Source organism: Schistocerca gregaria, chromosome 11 (assembly GCF_023897955.1).
Source record: "Schistocerca gregaria isolate iqSchGreg1 chromosome 11, iqSchGreg1.2, whole genome shotgun sequence".
Classification (NCBI taxonomy): Eukaryota; Metazoa; Arthropoda; class Insecta; order Orthoptera; family Acrididae; genus Schistocerca; species Schistocerca gregaria.
Genome location: NC_064930.1, coordinates 59381909 through 59406244, shown reverse-complemented (window position 1 = coordinate 59406244; position 24336 = coordinate 59381909). Strand labels below are relative to the sequence as shown.

At 44.5% G+C, this 24336-nt stretch overlaps 1 long non-coding RNA gene across 1 annotated transcript in view; it reads right to left on the bottom strand.

Moving 5' to 3' along the window:
• LOC126295412 (uncharacterized) overlaps nt 1–24336 on the bottom strand; it is a 50912-nt gene that overhangs the window by 23213 nt on the left and 3363 nt on the right. The window contains exon 2 of the long non-coding RNA XR_007552485.1: nt 4189–4270. This is a non-coding gene — a long non-coding RNA (uncharacterized LOC126295412). The remainder of the gene's footprint in view (nt 1–4188; nt 4271–24336) is intronic.

The following is a 24336-nucleotide window of genomic DNA, read 5'->3' as shown; positions in this document are numbered from 1 at the left end:
GAACAATGCGAGACTGAAATAGAAGGGAGAACCGATAGAGGTACTCAAGGTACTCTCCGCCACACACCGTCAGGTGCCTTGCGGAGTATGGATGTAGATGTAGAAGTAAATGTACACGGTTGCAGAACAATCACTGGAAGCATTTACCTCCATAAAATATCTACGAGTATACGTACAGAGCAATTTAAAGTGGAGCGACAACATATAATGAATTACATGAAACGCAGATGCCAGACTGAGAGGAATTGTAAAAATCTACATCTACATATCTACATCTACATATATACTCGGCAATCCACCATACGGTGTATGGTACCTCGTACCACAACATCCATCTTCTCTCCCACTCCCAAACAGAACGAGGGAAAAATGACTGCCTATATTCCTCTGTACAAGCCCTAATCTCTCTTATCTTATCTTTGTGGTCTTTCGGCGAAATATAAGTTGGCGGCAGTAAAATTGTTCTGCAGTCAGCCTCAAATGCTGGTTCTCTAAATTTCCTCAGTAGCTATTCATTAAAAGAACGCCTCCTTTCCTCCAGAGACTCCCACCCGAGTTCCTGAAGCATTTCCGTAACGTTCGCGTGATGATCAAACCTACCAGTAACAAATCTGGCAGCCCGCCTCAGAAATGCTTCTATGTCCTCCCTCAATCCGACCTGATAGGGATCCCAAACGCTCGAGCAGTACTCAAGAATAGGTCGTATTAGTGTTTTATAAGCGGTCTCCTTTACAGATGAACCACATCTTTCCAAAATTCTATCCGCCTTCCCCACAACTGCCATTACATGCTTGTCCCACTTCGTATCGCTCTGCAATGTTGCGCCCAAATATTTAATCGACGTGACTGTGTCAAGCGCTACACTACTAATGGAGTATTGAGACATTACAGGATTCCTTTTTCCTATTCATCTGCATTAATTTACATTTACAGCGGAAACTCGATTAACCGTCATCTTCGGGACCGTGATCGTGACGGTTGAACAAATAGACGGATAACACAAACACTGTGTTCCTCCAAAACATAACCTCAATCAATTACTTTATGTATAGACACATATCACTCTCGCAGTAATACAATAATATTTCGGAGCGAAAACAAACACGATTGCAATAACAAATAAAACTAATTATTACATGATAAAAACTTCCGTACAATAGCTACAAAAGTTTTCTCCACTGATATCAAGCTGGCGAATGTCATGACGAAATTTAAACTTGTCGAGCCATCCGATACTTGCTTTAAAAGACGAGTCACCATCAAGTTTGTTGTTCATTTCAACAGCCTAGCCATTATTATAGGCCCTGAAAGTCTAATCCCCTGACTTCTTGCTTGTATAAACCATCGGTACACTGCAGTGTCCAACTCATCATACATTCCTGGAAATGGAAAAAAGAACACATTGATACCGGTGTGTCAGACCCACCATACTTGCTCCGGACACTGCGAGAGGGCTGTACAAGCAATGATCACACGCACGGCACAGCGGACACACCAGGAACCGCAGTGTTGGCCGTCGAATGGCGCTAGCTGCGCAGCATTTGTTCACCGCCGCCGTCAGTGTCAGCCAGTGAGTGGCATACGGAGCTCCATCGCAGTCTTTAACACTGGTAGCATGCCGCGACAGCGTGGACGTGAACCGTATGTGCAGTTGACGGACTTTGAGCGAGGGCGTATAGTGGGCATGCGGGAGGCCGGGTGGACGTACCGCCGAATTGCTCAACACGTGGGGCGTGAGGTCTCCACAGTACATCGATGTTGTCGCCAGTGGTCGGCGGAAGGTGCACGTGCCCGTCGACCTGGGACCGGACCGCAGCGACGCACGGATGCACGCCAAGACCGTAGGATCCTACGCAGTGCCGTAGGGGACTGCACCGCCACTTCCCAGCAAATTAGGGACACTGTTGCTCCTGGGGTATCGGCGAGGACCATTCGCAACCGTCTCCATGAAGCTGGGCTATGGTCCCGCACACCGTTAGGCCGTCTTCCGCTCACGCCCCAACATCGTGCAGCCCGCCTCCAGTGGTGTCGCGACAGGCGTGAATGGAGGGACGAATGGAGACGTGTCGTCTTCAGCGATGAGAGTCGCTTCTGCCTTGGTGCCAATGATGGTCGTATGCGTGTTTGGCGCCGTGCAGGTGAGCGCCACAATCAGGACTGCATACGACCGAGGCACACAGGGCCAACACCCGGCATCATGGTGTGGGGAGCGATCTCCTACACTGGCCGTACACCTCTGGTGATCGTCGAGGGGACACTGAATAGTGCACGGTACATCCAAACCGTCATCGAACCCATCGTTCTACCCTTCCTAGACCGGTAAGGGAACTTGCTGTTCCAACAGGACAATGCACGTCCGCATGTATCCCGTGCCACCCAACGTGCTCTAGAAGGTGTAAGTCATCTACCCTGGCCAGCAAGATCTCCGGATCTGTCCCCCATTGAGCATGTTTGGGACTGGATGAAGCGTCGTCTCACGCGGTCTGCACGTCCAGCACGAACGCTGGTCCAACTGAGGCGCCAGGTGGAAATGGCATGGCAAGCCGTTCCACAGGACTACATCCAGCATCTCTACGATCGTCTCCATGGGAGAATAGCAGCCTGCATTGCTGCGAAAGGTGGATATACACTGTACTAGTGCCGACATTGTGCATGCTCTGTTGCCTGTGTCTATGTGCCTGTGGTTCTGTCAGTGTGTTCATGTGATGTATCTGACCCCAGGAATGTGTCAATAAAGTTTCCCCTTCCTGGGACAATGAATTCACGTTGTTCTTATTTCAATTTCCAGGAGTGTATTTTGCAGGTTTCATTGTCTTTCTTGTTTGCACATCTCCATCCATGCTCTGCATTGTTGGCACATGTTGTTCTATTTTATCAGAATCACGTTTTATATCGTTAACTGTTGTTCTTCCAATACCATAAATCAGCGCTACACTTGTCGCATTTTCGCCCTTTCTTAAGCGCTTTATAATTTCAAGTTTTTGATTAAGTCCTAAAACAACACGTTTACGTTTTTCCGACATTTTACCAAGTCACTGTATCACACACACCTGCACTAAATACGGTAGTGTTAAATATTAGTCAATAAAGCTTATTCAAGTGGAAAACACGTAACTCGGCACAGCCCGCTAGATGCACTGCGACGATTACAGACTTCTCGCCACAACTGGAAACCGATCCAGTTGTGATTGTTGACTCACAAGTGAGGCAAAGACAAGAAAAGGGGGAGATGTGTTAGCACGTCAACTGAAGGTCATATTTTATGTACCATTCTACGGCGGGCGGGTACATTCACTTCCCACTAAAAGAGAGTAAATAAACAAAGACAACGCGTCACTGCACCTTAGAGCATTCTGTTATGACAGTATTATTATGTTGTTACAGCAGTGACAATTAACACAAACTGACGGTTTAAAGAGTGACGGTTAATCGAGTTTTTACTGTATCTATATTTACAGTTAGCTTCCATTCTTTACACCAATCACAAATCCTGTCCACGTCATCTCGTATCCTCCTACAATCACTCAACGGTGACACCTTCCCGTACACCACAGCATCATCAGCAAACAGCCCCACATTGCTATCCACCCAATCCAAAAGATCATTTATGTAGATAGAAAACAACAGCGGACCTACCACACTTCCTTGGGGCACTCCAGATGATACCCTCACCTCCGATGAACACTCACCATCGAGGACAACTTACTGGGTTCTATTACTTAAGGAGTCGTCCTCAGTAAATGTGGTCCATGACAAGGGAAGTAGCTCAGAAAATTCTCGCTCGACCACTACTTGGGTGTAGCTCGTTAGTATGGGATTTCATAGGCTCATACAGAAGATCCAAAGAAGAGCAGGGTTTTTGTTACAGATTCATGTAGGAAGCACGAATGTGTGGCAGGTGTGATCAACCAATTCCAGCGGTAGACGCTGCAAGAGATCTTATGTTCCTACAAGAATCAACAAACATGTTGCTCCCTCCTACATATATCCCACGAAAAAACCATAGAGAGTTTCGAGCCTGCACTGATGGTTATCAGTAATTGGTCTCCCAGCAAACTGTTTGGGACTAGAACAGGAAAGAGGGGGGGGGGGGGGGGGGGGAGGGAAGTGGCAGTGGTTCAGAAGAGCAACGTGGCTTACTGAGTACAGATGTAGATGTAGATGTAGATGTAGACGTAGTGTACTCACCTTGAGGACAGGCAGCGCCCTAGCAGTGCTGTGGGGGCGACGGGCAACCACGGTCACGTTCACATTCCTCAAGGCGCACGATCTGTGAACAGAGCGAGGAGAAACCCGTGTAGTAGCACACAGTGTAATGTGCCACACCCAGACTGCCTTAGTTTACCATTCAATATAGTCTTCAATAATCGATGCCACATGTATGTTTCGTTATTTCATGTTGTATGTGTATGAAAAACGCCATTTCATTTAAAAGCATTCGTATTTTGATACTATAGCAGAACTGATGTCATTTGAAATTGTTTGAAAAACTACACAATATTGATTCTGTTTTATAGCATATTTCATAATATAAAAAGAAAGCAACCAATTAAATGTAAAATAGCGCTCAAAGTGTTTGTGATTAGTATGAAATTAATTGTTACTTGGAACTAATTGTTTGAAAAACATATTTTGCAAAATTGTGTAGAAAACCAAATTTTCCAAACTTTTGGTTGTGTGGAATTTTTTGTCTGTAATAATGAGTTGATGACGGCTCCACCTTTTTGCAACTACAGAGTTACTAAGAACGAACTCGCAAATTGCGATATGGTTCCGCATGAGCTCAAATGAAACTTTGTGCCAGACCAGGACTCAAACCTACATTTTCCCAGTTGTCGGGGTCGGCCACCTTGACCACTTCGGCTATCCGAGCATGCTTCCAGGAGTGGCCCAAATCTCTACTTACCCTGGTGTATTAGCAGAAGTGGTTGAGGCGACCACCCACGACAAGTAGGAAATCCAAGTTCAATCCCTGGTCTGGCACATATTTTCATTTCATCTGAAATTTTATACAGCTGATGCAGAACCACAATAACAGGTTACCAGTTCATTCTTAACTATATACAGCTGTTGGTCATATGCTGCACTTCAGTACACAATTATTGTTTTGCTGTAACACCCAAACATCTCTTACCACTGTTGTGAAATCCTCAGTGTCAATTTTTATTTTATTTTTCTGAAATACACAGTTAAAGATACTGTGTAGGTTAGGAAACATGTTACATCGGATTTTGTTGCTATTTAATACTTCTCCACTCCAAAGGTTAACGAAAATGTTTGACTGATGTCTACAGATCAGTCTTAATTATACAAAGCAACAAAAACATGTTTGGCCCACAGACACAAGTCAGCAACAGCTCAGGGAAAGCCAAATACACCAGTGGTACAGCCGGAAATGGGCATATACAAATAGTTTAATGGTTCTGTTACAAACAAAAATTAAATACAGACAATATCTTTACATCCCTTATGGTTGCAGTTCACATGGTGTACCGATTTACATCTGCACCTGATTTCAGTTGGCAGCCACAGGACACATACAATGTAAAATAGAGGCTAAAGTACATATCTAATGTAAATAACAACAAAAATCCGATGTAACGTATTTAACAACCAGAGCATAATCTGCATACAGGTATTTCAGAAAAGTAAAAAAAGACATACTGAGGATGCCACAACTGTGGTGAAACATGTTTGCATATTAAAGAAAAACAGCAATCGTGTACTTGCCAAAAGGCGGACACAGCCTCAACTCATTATTTTTTGTGATCATGGGAACTGAGCTTAGAATTCCACTATGATTTTTCCTCTACTTGTAAAACACACTATTCTACTCAAAGTTCTGTAAATCTATCAGTTAATAATTGTACGTTTAATGTTGTGAAGATTTCAGTGATATTCATCATTTGTATTTTCAGTTCTCCAGTAACAGTGAAGATAAAATGAATGAATATCTGTTCCTCCTGTCACGCTAACAACTGTTTTTTATATAAACCCAAACATGTTTTAGCGCCTTTGTGCCATAATCAATGGTACTCAATAATCAGTTCTGTAATATGTGAATATGTTTTAACCTAGTGACAATCTATATATAAACAGAATGTAAATGATTTTTTGTTGAAAATCATATATCTCCAAAAGCTCTTCACTGATTGCATCGAGCATTTGACACAATGTTGTACTCAAATACGAGCAGCTTTTCATACACCCATTGGAGTACCATTATACACAAATAATAATTATAGCGGAAATGTATACACAAAAGAAAGCGTTATTTTGTTCAAAATCTTAAGCCTCCACATGTTGTTCTAAGGTTGTTTCAAAATTTTGCCACAAATGTTGCATGCAAATATGCATGTGTTTATATATATATATTTACAATACATATAATATAAAAAGACATATATCATATATAGAGAGGAAACACTGTCAACAAAAATTTCAAAAAGTATATGACTGATTTGCTTCAGATTTTTACATGTTGTTGTAATAAATGTATGGATATGTACAGCTTTTGTGTTTTTAATATACTTAATCTGTTTATGTACATATAAACTATATATAACTGCGAAATATTGTTAGCAAACAGGGAAGGTGTATTTATGGTTAATCGATTTAGGATTAGAACACTACTAAAAAATCTGAATTTGCAATAACAAAAACAAGGCTCGATTTCAGAGAGATGGGAGTAAGAGATGGACAGAGTGGTGGGGGTGGGGGGGGGGATGGAAATAGAAAACAGACAGGACGAAATGGACAGAGAGATGAAGAAGTAGGAGGAGGTGGACAAAGAGATGGGGAGGAGAAGATAGGCACACACAGGCATAAGAAGGATATTACGATGTAGATCCAATTGCCTCAGATGTTATAAAAATATGCTTTCACTTTTCTTTGTCATTGAAACAGACTGAGCCACTCCAGTATGTGGCTGGGAACATCTAGTAACATTTAAAAATTGTTTTTAGCTGTAAATTGTTTAGAATAATTATTACTTGAAACATATTCACATTTTACGAGAAAGGAAAGGAGGAATATTAGAGTTTAACTTCCTGTCAGCAGGAACATCGTTAGAGATGGAGCAGAATATGAAAGGACTGGGGAGGCAATCGTCCACTGCCATTTTTGAAAGCAACCACCCTGGCCTTTGCCCGGAGCAATTTAAGGAAAACATAAATTTGGATGGCTGGAAGGGGATTTGAAGCCTTGTCCTCCGAATGTTGTCCATTGTGCCATATTATTCGGTCACATTACAGAGAAGTGTACAAAGAGAACCCATTGACTATGGTACAAATGTGCTGAAAAAATGTTTCGGTTTATATTAAAACATACAGTTTTTTTGCATATGGACAGACTTGATGTACAGTAATTTCAAATATAGGTTGTAATTAAATTGTTATCTATGCAACAGCCGCCTCCCTTGCTGAGTCCGTCACGTTTTTTTTCCTGCTGTGAGAGATCCTATCTTTTCTGAAAGGCATTTTTTAAGGCATGCCGTATAATCTCTCTAGGCCGGTCACCCCCTCGGTGACTGCCTGGTGTTTTCGTGTCTGTCACCGATCCTTACTTGCCTGACTCATGGCTTTCAGCAGAAACATTTTACTGTCTGCACACCACGCTCCCCTTCGCTGCTCTTGTTTGTTCTCATAGCCAGTTGTCTGTCCAGAGTTAACAGAAAAACCCTGGAAGGACCCATCACCATACAGAGCTAGAGGAAAGGTAGCTACTCATACCTGCAATCACTGGTAATAGATTTAATTGCATGCATACTTTCACACAGTGTTAAAAATGTGAATGAATGAATCCAGATTTCAATTATGGTTTGATATTAGAGATATGGAGCAATCTTGTAAAAACTATATCATAATAATCCCAACACATTTAACAGCATTCTGTACTAGCTACAGTAGAGGAAGAGTTTGGAGATGACGATTGCTTGGTTCAAATGGTTCTGAGCACTATGGGACTTAACTTCTGAGGTCATCAGTCTCCTATAACTTAGAAGTACTTAAAACTAACTAAGCTAAAGACATCACACACATCCATGCCCGAGCCAGGATTCGAACCTGAGACCATAGCGGTCGTGCGCTTCCAGACTGTAGCGCCTAGAAGCGCTCGGCCACACCGGCCGGCGATGATTGTTTGCATCAGCATGACAGCGCACTCTGTCATAAAACATCACCTGTGAGGTATGCATCAATAGCCGAGTAGTCAGCATGGCAGAATGCCAAGTGAAGAACCCGGCTGGATTGAAGATTTTTCTCCACTAAGGGCAGGGTGTTGTCTTCATCATCGTTTCCTACCCCTCGACATGCAAGTCGACGAAGTGGCGTCAACTAAAAAGACTTGTAGCGGGCGAGCGGTCTGCCCGACAGAAGGCACTAGCCACACTACATTTCATTTTTCATCTGTGGGGCAATGCTTTGTGGGCAATGAGATTGCTGAAATGGACTGGCCTGACAGAGTCCCGACCTCAACCCAATGGTACACATTTGGCACGAGTCAGAATGTCAACCTCACTCCATGACCAACGGCGGCGTACGGTGGTGCAACATAATGCCACCCCAAAGCAGCAGGCAACCTCCACCTTGCTGAACTCGCTACACTGTGCCTAATGCATCCAGTCTGACCGGGTTGCCTCCAAACACGTATCCGACGATTGTCTGGTTGAAGGCATATGCGACTCTCATTGGTGAAGGAAACGTGATGCCAATCCTGAGCGGTCCATTCGGCACGTTGTTGGGCTCTTCTGTACCGCGCTGCATGGTGTCGTGGTTGCAAAGATGGACCTCCCCGTGGACGTCGGGAGTGAAGTTGCGCATCATGCAGCCTATTGCGCACAGTTTGAGTCGTAACACGACGTCCTGTGGCTGCACGAAAAGCATTATTCAACAAGATGGCGTTGCTGTCAGGGTTCCTCCGAGCAATAATCCGTAGGCAGCGGTAATCCACTGCAGAAGTAGCCCTCGGGCGGTCTGGGAGAAGCACGTCTTCCACAGTTACTGTCTCTGCCACATCCATGTCCAAACAACATTGCTTTTGTTCACTCTGAGACACCTGAACACTTCCCTCATTGAGAGCCCTTCCTGGCACAAAGTAACAATGCGGGCGGGATCGAACCGCGGTATTGACCGTCTAGGCATGGTTGAACTACAGACAACACGAGCCGTGTACCTCCTTGCCATTGTTAAACCTCTGCTTAAAAAAGGGGATACATCTGATGTCAACTACTACCGCCCAGTCTCTCTTCTGACTGCCTTATCCAAAATTCTTGAAAAAGTAATGTATTGTAGAGTTGCTTCACACCTGTGTAAAAATAATTAACAAACTGTCAGTTTGGTTTCCAGAACGGTTTTACAACGGAAAATGCTGTATATACCTTCACTAATGAAATATTAAATGCTCTGAGCAACCGGAAGTCACCTGTTGGGATATTTTGTGATCTCTCAAAGCCTTTTGATTGTGTAAATCATGGAATACTTCTAGATAAGCTCAAGTACAGTGGTATGAATGCGACAGCGCTCAAATGGTTTAAATCATATCTAACTGGAAGAGTGCTGAAAGTTGAAATAAGCAGTTCACATGCAAAAAGCTGGTGATTTCTCAAACTGGAAAACAATCAAGAATGGTGTGCTGCAAGGTTCGGTCTTGGGTCCTCCGCTGTTTTTAATATATATTTATGACTTGCCATTCGATATTCACGAAGATGCAAATCTGGTACTTTTTGCCGATGATACAAGGATAGCTATCACACCCAACAGACAAGAATTAACTGGTGAAATTGTAAACGATGATTTTCAGAAAATCATTAAGTGGTTCTCTGAAAATGGGCTCTCATTAAACTTTGACAAAACCAGTATATACTGTTCCACACAGTAAATGGAATGACACCATTAATAAATATAGACTTCGATCAGAAATCGCTAGCTAAGGTAGAATATTCAAAATTTCTAGGTGTATGCATTGATGAGGGGTTGAACTGGAAAAACACACTGAAGAACTGTTGAAACGTTTGAGTTCAGTTACTTATGCTATTAGGGTCATTGCAAATTTTGGCGATATACATCTCTGTAAATTAGCTTACCACGCCTATTTTCATTCTCTACTTTAGTGTGGCATCATATTCTGGAGTAACTCATCATTGGATAAAAGACAGTTCACTGCACAAAAGTGTGTAATCAGAGTAATTGCTGGAGCTCATCCAAGATCATCCTGCAGACATTATTTAAAGAGGTAGAGGTCTTCACTGTAGCCTCACAAATATATATATATTAACTTATGAATTTGTTATGAACAATTTGATCGAATTAAAAAGTAATAGCAGTGTACATGGCTACAACACTAGGAGAAAGGATGATCTTCACTACTCAAAGTTAAATCTAACTTGGGCTCAGAAGGAGGTACATTATGCTGCCACAAAAGTCTTTGGTCGCTTACCTAATAGCATGAAAAGTCTGACAGATAGCCATATACAATTTAAAAGGAAATTAAAAGAATTTCTTAATGTCAACTCCTTCTACTTATTAGATGAATTTTTGGATATAGTAAGTGGGTAATTTCCCCAAACTCCACAAAAAATTAAAAATATTAAATGTCATGTAATATTTTGTGTAATGTAATATCTTGTATAAACAACTTCTATTAACCTGCCACGTTCTACATCATTAGGAAGTGTCGTATTCATGATCTATGGAACAAGTACTAATCTAATCTAATCTGATCTTCCTGGTGGAATGACTGGAACTGATTGGCTGCCAGACCCCTTCGTCTAACAGCTGCTGCTCAGGCATGACTGTTTACATCTTTGGATGGATTTAGTAACATCTCTGAACAGTCAAAGGGACTGTGTATGTATAAAATATCCAGAGTCAATGTCTCTCTTCAGGAGTTCTGGGAACAGGGGTGATACAAAACCTTTTATTGATGTGTGTGTTTTTACCAACCGGCTAACCTAGCACGCAACCAACCAGTCTCGTTTACAGGTTGAGTATCTAATGTCTTCTGGGGAAAACAAAAATGTAGTTTTTAATACTTCAAATAAATAATGACCAAATTTAAAATGCTGTCATATTTACTCATCAAGAGGTACCATAAAATTATGTTTAAAGTTTAACGCATTAACACAAATATTACAGTTATAAACTGTGTACTCGTCTTGAGTTGGTGTAACTCACAGTGTGCCAGTATATGAGAATGAGAGTGCATAGGGAGTTTCAACAAACTTTGCGCATAGTTTCAAACTTTTACAAAACGTATTCTCGCTGGTGACCCCCCCCTACCCCCACCTAAAATGATTAAACGGAAAACATGTATCGGTTACTACATTTTTCTTTTTTCATGCAGTAGTACTTCAGTATCAGGCATGGGATTTTAATTTATTACTTCTGTACTACTTACTATATTTGCAACAAGTTTTTCGGACAGTCTCCACATACACCACTAAATGTATCTGCGAAGCTTTATCATTGTAATGTAAGAGGTGTGATTGGAAGGTTTTAAGAAAGCATCTGCTACTGCTTACTGGTTTGGCGCTCAGGTACACGGAGGGTGGGCAGTGAGTCATTGCCTTGTCCTCGAACGCCATCTGCCAGGAAAACTGTGTTTCCTTTATTCAGTTCGTTGTAGCAGCCGGTCTGTTAGGACTTGTTACTGGATTCTGTTTGGGTGAAATTTTGTTTTAAAACCGGGAAATCAGCTGCCCGTGTGGCATGTTGCCGAGCAATGTTGACGCGCAACGACAGCAGGAATGGGACTTTCTTTTCGTCGGTTGTGACGATGGATGAGACGTGGATGCCATTTTTCAATCCAGAAACAAAGCGCCAGTCAGGTCAATGTAAGCACACAGATTCACCGTCACCAAAAAAATTTTCGGTTAACCGCCAGTGCTGAAAAAATGATGGTGTCCATCTTGTGGGACAGCGAGGGTGTAATCATTACCCATTGCGTTCAAAAGGCACTACGGTAACAGGTGCATTCTACGAAAACGTTTTGAAGAACAAATTCCTTCCTGCACTGCAACAAAAACGTCCGGGAAGGGCTGCCCGTGTGCTGTTTCACCGAGACAACGCACGTGCACATCGAGCTAACGTTACGCAACAGTTTCTTCGTGATGACAACTTTGAAGTGATTCCTCGTGCTCCCTACTCACCTGACCTGGCTCCTAGTGGCTTTTGGCTTTTTCCAACAATGAAAGACGCTCTCCGTGGCCGCACATTCACCAGCCGAGCTGCTATTGCCTCAGCGATTTTCCAGTGGTCAAAACAGACTGCTGAAGAAGCCTTCGCCGCTGCCATGGAATCATGGCGTCAGCGTTGCGAAAAATGTGTACGTCTGCAGGGCGATTACGTCGAGAAGTAACGCCAGTTTCATCGATTTCGGGTGAGTAGTTAATTAGAACTTGAATGCACCTCGTACATACTTCAACCAATGGGAAGCAGCCCTAACATGTGTTCCATGGTAAGTACCCTCTGCGGTCCACTTCACAGTAATTTGCGGAGTTTGGATGTAAATGTAGTGGACAGCTTGCATTTACCGAGTACAGCGTCACAAAACAAGTCTGATAAATTCTACATGTCTTTTTTTTTACGAGTATTAGTCGACATTCGCAGACCAGTTGCTCCTACAAGTAAACATGGCGGTACTTTCCTACCGTAGACTTCCACAACGCAGCGGCCTGCTAAATTCTGGCTGACACATCCCTGTAGCAGTTGGGATCGGCTCGATGAGTCAGCAGAGAAGTCGCCTTCTCTGGCAGACTAGGGATCTCGAGGACAGACGTACAGTGTGCATTTGGTGACTGAAACTTTTGGTAACGCTTTTGGGAATAAGCCATATGATATTAGCCAAAAAAGAGTCTGGATGGCGATCTACATCTACATCTACATAGACACTCTGCAAATCACATTTTACTGCCTGGCAGAGGGTTCATCGAACCACCTTAACAATTCTGTATTATTCCAACCTCGTACAGCGCGCGAAAGAACGAACACCTATATCACCTATATCTTTCCGTACGAGCTCTCAATTTCCCTTATTTTATCGTGATGATCGTTTCTCCCTGTGTAGGTCGGTGTCAACAAAATATTTTCCCATTCGGAAGAGAAAGTTGGTGAATGGAATTTCGTGAGAAGATTCCGTCGCAACTAAAAACGCCTTTCTTTTAATGATGTCCAGCCCAAATCCTGTATCATTCCTGTGACACTCTCTCCCATATTTCGCGATAGTACAAAACGTGCTGCCTTTCTTTGAAGTTTTTCGATGTACTCCGTTAGCCCTATCTGGTAAGGATCCCACACCGCGCAGCATTATTCTAAAAGAGGACGGACAAGCGTAGTGTAGGCAGTCTCCTTAGTAGGTCTGTTACATTTTCTAAGTGTCCTGCCAATAAAACGCAGTCTTTGGTCAGCCTTCCCCACAACATTTTCTGTGCGTTCCTTCCAATTTAAGTTGTTCGTAACTGTAATCAAATTATAATTCCTAGGTATTCAGTTGAATTTGCAGCTCTTAGATTAGACTGCTTTACAGTGTAACCGAAGTTTAACCAATTCCTTTTAGCACTCATGTGGATGACCTTACACTTGTCTTTATTTACGGTCAACTGTCAATTTTCGTACCATTCAGATACCTTTTCTAAATCGTTTTGCAGTTTGTTTTGATCTTCCGATGACTTTATTAGTCTAAAACGACAGCGTCATCTGCAAATCTATGACAGCTGCTCAGATTGTCTCCCAAATCGTTCATATACCCTCCTGGAAATTGAAATAAGAACACCATGAATTCATTGTCCCAGGAAGGGGAAACTTTATTGACACATTCCTGGGGTCAGATACATCACATGATCACACTGACAGAACCACAGGCACATAGACACAGGCGACAGAGCATGCACAATGTCGGCACTAGTACAGTGTATATCCACCTTTCGCAGCAATGCAGGCTGCTATTCTCCCATGGAGACGATCGTAGAGATGCTGGATGTAGTCCTGTGGAACGGCTTGCCATGCCATTTCCACCTGGCGCCTCAGTAGGACCAGCGTTCGTGCTGGACGTGCAGATCGCGTGAGACGACGCTTCATCCAGTCCCAAACATGCTCAATGGGGGACAGATCCGGAGATCTTGCTGGCCAGGGTAGTTGACTAACACCTTCTAGAGCACGTTGGGTGGCACGGGATACATGCGGACGTGCATTGTCCTGTTGGAACAGCAAGTTCCCTTGCCGGTCTAGGAATGGTAGAACGATGGGTTCGATGACGGTTTGGATGTACCGTGCACTATTCAGTGTCCCCTCGACGATCACCAGAGGTGTACGGCCAGTGTAGGAGATCGCTCCAGACACCATGATGCCGGGTGTTGGCCCTGTGTGCCCTAGGTCGTATGCAGTCCTGATTGTGGCGCTCACCTGCACGGCGCCAAACACGCATACGACCATCATTGGCACCAAGGCAGAAGCGACTCTCATCGCTGAAGACGACACGTCTCCATTCGTCCCTCCATTCACGCCTGTCGCGACACCACTGGAGGCGGGCTGCACGATGTTGGGGCGTGAGCGAAAGACGGCCTAACGGTGTGCGGGACCGTAGCCCAGCTTCATGGAGACGGTTGCGAACGGTCCTCGCCGATACCCCAGGAGCAACAGTGTCCCTAATTTGCTGGGAAGTGGCGGTGCGGTCCCCTACGGCACTGCGTAGGATCCTACGGTCTTGGCGTGCTTCCGTGCGTCGCTGGGGTTCGGTCCCAGGTCGACGGGCACGTGCACCTTCCGCCGACCACTGGCGACAACATCGATGTACTGTGGAGACCTCACGCCCCACGTGTTGAGCAATTCGGCGGTACGTCCACCCGGCCTCCCGCATGCCCACTATACGCCCTCTCTCAAAGTCCGTCAACTGCACATACGGTTCACGTCCACGCTGTCGCGGCATGCTGCCAGTGTTAAAGACTGCGATGGAGCTCCGTATGCCACGGCAAACTGGCTGACACTGACGGCGGCGGTGCACAAATGCTGCGCAGCTAGCGCCATTCGACGGCCAACACCGCGGTTCCTGGTGTGTCCGCTGTGCCGTGCGTGTGATCATTGCTTGTACAGCCCTCTCGCAGTGTCCGGAGCAAGTATGGTGGGTCTGACACACCGGTGTCAATGTGTTCTTTTTTCCATTTCCAGGAGTGTAGTTCCGCAAGTATGATGCACTTGTTGCTCCCATTGTTTATGTTTATTCTGTGAAAGTCAAATTCACTAGCTGCTTCAACGCAAGTGGCTGTCCAGTAGAACAAATGTACTCTATGAGTTTGCTACGAGGGTGAGTCAAATGAAAACCTTAAATTTGCAATAACGAATCGAAATTTCGCGCCGTTATCCTGGAAGTCGGAAAGCGTGCTGCAAACAGTATGCAGGATGGCCTGTAGGTGGCAGCATAGTGCAGATACGCACATACCGTCGCAGTATCAGTATAAAGATGGCCGCCCCACTTGCGACTTGCACCAGGGAAGAAAAGCGTTCTGTTATTCGATTTTTGCGTAGTGAAGGTGTGAAACCTATTGAAATTCATCGACGAATGAAGGTTCAGTACGGTGATGCATGTTTGTAGCAGCAGCAAGTCTGCAAATGGGGTAGGAAGTTCGCAAATGGTGTGACTTCAGGGGAAGATACTCCTCGTCCAAGTCAGGCACAATGAGTTGTGACTCCACAGCAGTTGAAGCCATAGTGAGGGAAAACCGTCGAGTGACACTGAATGACATTGTAGCACGTTTACAGATTAGTCACGGGTCAGCACAGCACACTGTGCACGATGTGCTCCAGTTTCAGAAAGTGTCTGCAAGATGGGTGCCACAGCAGCTGACTCCTGAAATGAGAGAACGACATGTTGATGCTTGTGAAGAACTTCTTCGGCGCTTTGAACGAGAAGGTGATGGCTTCCTTGCAAGAATCGTTACTGGGGACAACCTGGGTTCACTTCCACTGACCGGAAACTTCCACCAACCGGAAACGAAGAGGAGCAAGGAATGGCGCCATTCCTCATCACCAAAACCAAAGAAGTTTCGAACAGAACCATCAGCAGGGAAGGTTATGCGGACTCTCTTTTTGGACGAAAAAGGCGTCATTTTGGAGCATTACGTGCCTAGAGGTACCACTGTCACCAGTGCATCATACACAGATCTCCTAAAAAATCATCTGCGGCCTGGAATCAAATCAAAGCGACGTGGACTGCTGTCAGCAGGTGTCCTTTTTCAACATGACAATGCGAAGCCCCACACTGCCCGTACAACAGTTGCAACAATCACAGACCTGCATTTTGAGTGTCTTCCTCATCCACCATACTCATCAGACCTTGCCCCAAGTGATTTCCATGTGCTTGGACCACTCAAAGACGCAATGGGAGGAAAGAAGTTCCGTTCTGATGAGGAGGTACCCCACGCGGTGCACGAGTGGTTGCTTGGACTACTAAAGGAATTTTTTTCTGAAGGAATTTATGCACTTTGTAAGCGCTGGGGGACTTGTTTTGAGCGTGGGTGAGATTATGTTGAAAAGCAAAGTGATAATGCTTTGTACCACTTCTGCACAATAATTAATATTTAAAAAAATATTGAAGGTTTTCATTTGACTCACCTTCGTACTTCAACTAACGAAACGAAAGCAGATTGCCAAAAGAACATTGCTAACAACTCCCAAAATCAGATAAATGTTCCCCTAGATAACAGTTTCACGCTTAAACAATTAAAACAACATTCGGATTTGGACGGGACAGCTTGGGTATGACGACCTCACACTCTACTAACTCACCCACTACACGCTTTTTCTATGCTCCGTAGGTCTGGATTACTTTTAATTACCCTGTACGCGTGTTCTACTGGATGGCAGCACATAGGACGAACTAAATAGGTGTTTTGATTGATCCTCTATCGGCATTCAACCTTTGGTTCCGATCAAGTCTTGACATCTGGAGGTTTGGGTGTAAGAAGAAGTATGAAATATGCCAAAGGACAACGTCAAAATGCACCAAGATTACGGTGAATATGTCGTACGCACGTATGGTTTCCTGTACCTTATCCGTCAGACAATGCGAAATTGAATCATTAAGACGATTGCCGCAGTTCAGGAGGACAACTGGGCCACCAGGTGGCAGTACCGGTGAGCAATAATATTTTAAGACTTACGAGAAAGTCCACATGAGCAAAGAGGTCGCAAACAACGAAATACTCTGGACCTCATTAAAACACCAAAGAGACTGGGTGCGTAAGACGCATAGTGCGCGCCACAAACCTAAAAACAAATACGAGAGGCGTTTGAAAAGCGTGCAAAAATAAAAACTACTTACGTGTTTGGGGTAAACCTTTTTTATTTTTCGACATAGTCTCCTTTTAGACTTATACACTTCGTCCAACGCTGTTCTAATTTGGGGATCCCTTCCGAATAATAGGAATTGACCAAGTCTGCAAAATAGCTATTAGTTGCTACAATCACCTCCTCATTGGAATAAAATCTGTCTCTCCAGCCGTTTCTTCAAATTGGGGAACAAATAGTAGTCCGAGGGAGTCAAGTCTAGAGAATAGGCAGGATGTGAAACGAGTTGGAATCCTATTTCCATTAATTTTGCGACCGCAACTGCTTGTGCATTGTCATAATGGAAAATGACTTTTCTGCGGTGCAATCGTCGGCGTTTTTCTTGCAGTTCGTTTTTGAAACGGTCCAATAACGATGAATAATATGCACCTGTAATAGTTTCTCCCTTTTCCAGATAGTCGATGAGGATTATGCCTTGCGAACCCCAAAAGACAGTCGCCGTGACCTTCCCGGCCGAAGGAATTGTCTTAGCCTTTTTTGGTGCAAATTCTCTCTTGGTAACTCATTGTTCAGATTGTTGTTTGGCCTCAGGAGTGTAGAAGTTATCCATGTTTCATCCAAAGTGACAAAACGACGCTTAAAGTCCAGCGGATTCTTCCTGAACAGCTGCAAACCATCCTTGCAACACTTTACACGATTCCGTTTTTGGTCAAGCGTGAGCAATCGCGGGACCCATCTTTCAGATAGCTTTCTCATGTACAAATGTTTATGCACAACATTCTGTATCCGTTCATTCGAGATGCACACAGCACTAGCAATCTCACGCACCTTAACTCTTCTGTCCTCCATCACCATATCATGGATTTTATCAACGATTTCTGGGGTCGTAACCTCCACAGGGGGTCCAGTACGTTCAGCATATGACCACTCCGAAAATTTTGAAACCACTTATAAACTGTTCTAGTCGAAGATGCAGAGTCACCGTAATGTTTATCAAGCTTCTCTTTAGCCTCCTGAGGCGTTTTGCCTTTCATGAAGTAATGTTTAATCAACACACGAAATTCTTCTTTGTCCATTTTTTGACAATCACTCGACTTCCTTGTTTCGCACGAATGCCAAACACAAAGAAATAGACCAGTGTGGCTGAAACCTGGTGTGCGTTCTTTCCAAAGCTGCTACTAACTCTACAAGACCTCGATACGCGCAGGTGGTGCCATCTCTCCGACTTTGCACGGACTTTTCAAACGCCCCTTGTAAATATAATATTACAAAGCCATGAAAATGACGAAGATACAGTCGAGAGGTCGTGTATAATTACAAAACAAATATACATCACATCAAACGCCATAAAATAACGACTGTACAAGACTTAAAAGCGGGGTCGCCAGGTAAAGGCGTCAGGGACCGATCCGTGGATCGGCACGTATTATCTGTGCACATGTTTCCTGTGCCTGGTGTTATGTACAGGCGGTCAATGTATGCAATTTTAGTTTTAAGTGTTTTGCAGTAGAAAGCTTATTCATCGTGGCCACCCATGAATTGGCCCCACACACTTTTACCTCGCGATCCCTTATTGGTTCCACTCCTCTGAAACATGAGATCTGATACAGTTCTTGTTTTATGGTTTTTATTTACTTTTTTTGTAATCATACAAGACCTCCAGATAGTTTCTTCGATTTCTTTACGCGATTACAACTGTCTTTAAGTCTTAAACATCAATGCTCAGCAGTACTGCCATGTTTTGGCCTAGTTGTCTTCCTGAACGGCGACAATCACCCTAACGATTCAGTTTCGCAGTGTCTTATGCATAAGGTACACTATGTGATCAAAAGTACCCGGACACGTCCAAAACGATACATTTTTCATATTACGTGCATTGTGCTGCCACCTACAGCCAGGTACTCAATATCAGCGACCTCAGTAGCAATTAGACATCGTGAGAGAGCAGAATGGGGCGCTCCGCAGAACTCGCAGGCTTGAAACATAGTCAGGTGATTGGGTGTCACTTGTGTCGTACCTCTGTACGCGAGATTTCCACACTGCTAAACATCCACTGTTTCCGATGTGACAGTGAAGTGGAAACGTGAAGGGACACGTACAACACAAAAGTCTACAAGCCGACCTCGTCTGGTGACTGACAGAGACCGCCGACAGTTGAAGAGGGTCGTAATGTGTAGTAGGCAGACATCTATCCGGACCATCACACAGGAATTCCAAGCTGCATCAGGGTACACTGCAAGTACTGTGACAGTAGGCTGGAGGTGAGAAAACTTGCGATTCCATGGTTGAGCGGCTGCTCATAAGCCACACATCACGCCGGCAAGTGCCAAACGACGCCTCGTATGGTGTGAGGAGCGTAAACATTGGACGATTGAGCAGTCGAAAAACGGGAGTGCGAGAGTGTAAGTTGGAAGCTGTCACCTAGGGTGGGCCAACACCATACTGAATTCCAGCATTACCGATGGAGGACGCCACGAACTTTAAGTCATTTCCAGCCAGGTGTCCGGATACATTTGATCACATAATTTAGACGATTTCCTACCTGCCTATGACGTATTCATCTTAGCCTTACTGTGTATTCACATTGCACTTCGATTTATTTCCTGTCCGGCCTTAGTGGTCAATTCACTACAATGATGCACTACGTATTATTTGTCGCTCTTTACGGATGCTAATCTGATGATGTGTAAACAGAATCGCGACATGAAAGAAAGTAGTAGTTACCACACAACTTGTACGTTCTATGAATTTTTTTCACCGACCATTGTAGCATTGATACAGCCCTAAGGAAGTACAGCAGATTTCTTCCTGAAATTGGTCATGGGTGAAATCTGAGACGAATTACATAGAAAAGTTCACGTTTCAGATCTATACTGTGTTCATCATAAGAATAAGTCAGATGTGAACGCTACGCCTGTACTGTTCCGCGTTAGCTGAAACCTCATTGGGTTTCGTTTCGCGTGTAGCGGAAGCCAAGCAGTGAACAGTACAGTCCAGTGCGATCACAAGGACACGTTTTATGCTGTGCGTTACGCGCTCATCGATGAGCCATAACACGGGGCAATAGCTTCACCGAACTACAATATCTGATCAAAAGTATCCGGACACCTGGCTGGAAATGACTTACAAGTTCGTGGCGCTCTCCATGGGTAATGCTGGAGTTCAAAATGATGTTGGCCCAACGTTAGGCTTGATGACAGCTTCCACTCTCGGAGGCATACGTTCAGTCAGGTGCTGGAAGGTTTCTTGGGGAATGGCAGCCCATTCTTCACGGAGTGCTGCACTGAGGAGAGGTATCGATGTCGGTCGGTGAGGCCTGGCACGAAGTCGGCGTTCCAAAACATCCCAAAGGTGTTCCGTAGGGTTCAGGTCAGGACTCTGTGCAGGCCAGTCCATTACAGGGATGTTATTGTCGTGTAAACACGCCGCCACAGGCTGTACATTATGAATAGGTGCACGTTCGTGTTGAAAGGTGCAATCGCCATCCCCGAATTGCCCTTCAACAGTGGGTAGCAAGAAGGTGCTTAAAACGCCTGTGGTGTGATAGTGCCACGCAAAACAACAAGGGGTGCAAGCCCCCTCCATGAACAACACGACCACACCAGAACACCACCGCCTCCAAATTTTCCTGTTGGCACTACACACGCTGGCAGATGACGATCGCCGGGCGTTCGCCATACCCACACCCTGCCTTGCACGAAGTCGGCGTTCCAAAACATCCCAAAGGTGTTATATAGGATTCAGGTCAGGCTCTGTGCAGGCCAGTCCATTACAGGAATGTTATTGTAGTGTAACCACTGTGTGTTATGTACAGGTGCTCGAACCTGTTGAAAGATGTAATCGCCATCCCCGAATTGCTCTTCAACAGTGGGAAGCAAGAAGGTGCTTCAAACATCAGTGAAGGCCTGTGCTGCGATAGTGCTACGCAAAACAACAAGGGGTGGAAGCGCCTTGCATGAGAAACACAACCACACCATAACACAGTATTTTACTGTTGGCACTACACACGCTGGCAGATTACATTCACCGAGCATTCGCCACACCCACACCCTGCCATCGGATCGCCACGTTGTGTACCGTGACTCGTCACTCCAGACAACGTTTTTCCACTGTTCATTCGTCCAGTGTTTACACTCCTTACACCTAGCGAGGCGTCGTTTGGCATTTACCGGCGTGATGTTTGGCTTATGAACAGCCGCTCCACCATGAAATCCAAGTTTTCTCACCTCCCGCCTAACTGTCATAGTACTTGCAGTGGATCCTGATGCAGTTTGGAATTCCTGTGTGATGGTCTCAATAGATGTCTGCCTATTACACATTAGGACTCTCTTCAACTGTCAGCGGTCTCTGTCAGTCACCAGACAAGGTCGGCCTGTACGCTTTTGTGCTATACGTGGCTGGCTCTGAGCACTATGGGACTTAAGTCCCCTAGAACTTAGAACTACTTAAACCTAACTAACAAAAGGACATCACACACATCCATGCCCGAGGCAGGATTCGAACCTGCGACCGTAGTGGTCGCGCGGTTCCAGACTCTAGCGCCTAGAACCGGTCGGCCACTCCGACCGGCTGCTGTGCGTGTTCCCTTCACATTTGCACTTCACTATCACATCGGAAACAGTGGACACAGGGATATTTAGGAGTGTAGAAATCTCGCCTACAGACGTATGACACAAATGACATCCAATAGCCTGACCACGTTCCAAATCCGTGTTGATTCCTACAGAGTAGATTCTGGGTTTCCAGAAACGACATGATACGCGAGCAAAAAACATGTTCTAAAATTCTACAACAGATCGACGTCAGAGATATAGGCCTATAGTTTTGCGCATCTGCTCGACGACCCTTCTTGAAGACTGGGACTACCTGTGCTCTTTTTCCAATCATTTGGAACCTTCCGTTCCTCCAGAGACTTGCGGTACACGGCTGTTAGAAGGGGGGCAAGTTCTTTCACGTACTCTGTGTACAATGGAATTGGTATCCCGTCAGGTCCAGTGGACTTTCCTCTGGTGAGAGATTCCAGTTGCTTTTCTATTCCTTGGACACTTTCACTGTCCACGCGCAGAAAGTTGATGTAATCGGCATGTTCTGAGTGAAACATCTCCATTGACAGACTGTCAGCTGTATATTTCTCATTTTAAAGCATTCCCTGGACCAGCATCTTGTTTTATTCTTCTGTAAACACAATGCCAGGGGCAATGTTGGAAATGCCTTATCTGCATTTGAAGCCAAAGTACAGCATACAAAAAAATTGTCTGCTGTACAAGTAAAGGTTAGACCGACAAGGTTTGTTAGTACGTACATGTGCTTGTTTGACACATACGTGGGTAGACAAGAGCGAACTTGACAGGCAAGTTTGGTCTTTTCATCTACATCTAGATAACATGGATACTCTGCAAATCACATTTAAGTGCCTGGCAGAGGGTTCATTGAACCACCTTCACAATTCTCTATTACTCCAATCTCGTATAGCGCACGGAAAGAATGAACACCTATATCTTTCCGTGCGCGCTCTGATTTCCGTTTTTTATCGTGGTGATCGCTCCTCCCTATGTAGGTCGGTGTCAACAAAATTTTCGCATTCGGAGGACAAAGTTGGTGACTGGAATTTCGTGAAAAGATTCCGTCACAACGAAAAACGCCTTTCTTTTAATGATGTCCAGCCCAAATGCTGTATCATTTCTGCGACACTCTCTCCCATATTTCACGATAATCCAAAACGTACTGCCCCTCTTTGAACTATGTACTCCGTCAGTCCTAAGTATTTTATGGGGGACTTCATAAGTTTGAAAAACTTTCTACATCTAAATCTACATACATACTCCGCAATCCACCATACGGTGCGTGACGGAGGGTACCTCGTACCACAACTAGCATCTTTTCTCCCTGTTCCACTCCCAAACAGAACGAGGCAAAAATGACTGCCTATATGCCTCTGTACGAGCCCTAATCTCTCTTATCTTATCTTTGTGGTCTTTCCGCGAAATGTGAGTTGGCGGCAGTAAAACTGTACTGCAGTCAGCCTCAAATGATGATTCTCTAAATTTCCTCAGTAGCGATTCACGAAAAGAACGCTTCCTTTCCTCTAGAGACTCCCACCCGAGTTCCTGAAGTATTTCCGTAACACTCACGTGATGATCAAACCTACCAGTAACAAATCTAGCAGCCCGCCTCCGAATTGCTTCTATGTCCTCCGTCAATCCGACCTGATTGGGATCCCAAACGCTCGAGCAGTACTCAAGAATAGGTCGTATTAGTGTTTTATAAGTGGTCTCCTTTACAGATGAACCACATCTTCCCAAAATCCTACCAATGAACCGAAGACGACTATCCGCCTTCCCCACAACTGCCACTACACGCTTGTCCCACTTCATATCGCTCTGCAGTGTTACGCCCAAATATTTAATCGACGTGACTGTGTCAAACGCTACACTACTAATGGAGTATTCAAACATTACGGGATTCTTTTTCCTATTCATCTGCATTAATTTAAATTGATCTATATATCAGCATACAGCCGCACATTGCTATCCACCCTATCCAAAAGATCATTTATGTAGATAGAAAACAGCAGCGGACCTACCAGCCTCCCCTGGGGCACTTTGATTGTCAACTCGAAGAAAGTTGACGAAATGATAGACTTCAAAGAGTAATATTTCTTTCAGCGTATTTCCATGGGCAAATCTCGCATTTTAAGCCATTCACTAGTTCAGAGCCTTGTTTTCTTCTTCTTACTTAAAGACAGTGCCAAAGTCAGTGACATTGTTGCTTTGTATGAATTTATGGCCGTTCTCACTTCTCTCAAAATACACACGAACAGCGTCTGCTTCAAAGTGAGGTTAAACTGACAAACGGTGTTTGGACGTGTGCGGGCATGTTTGGCAAATCTGTGACCAGCCAGGCCAGTATTACACCATCAAATTTCTTTGTCAAATATCTTTGTCCAATATCTTTGTCAAAGATATTTGATGGTGTAATAGGGTACTTGGTCAAATGTCGTCAAGTATTTGATCAAATCTAGGGCCTCGCTGTAGATTCGATCAAAGAAGTCGCTTGTCTT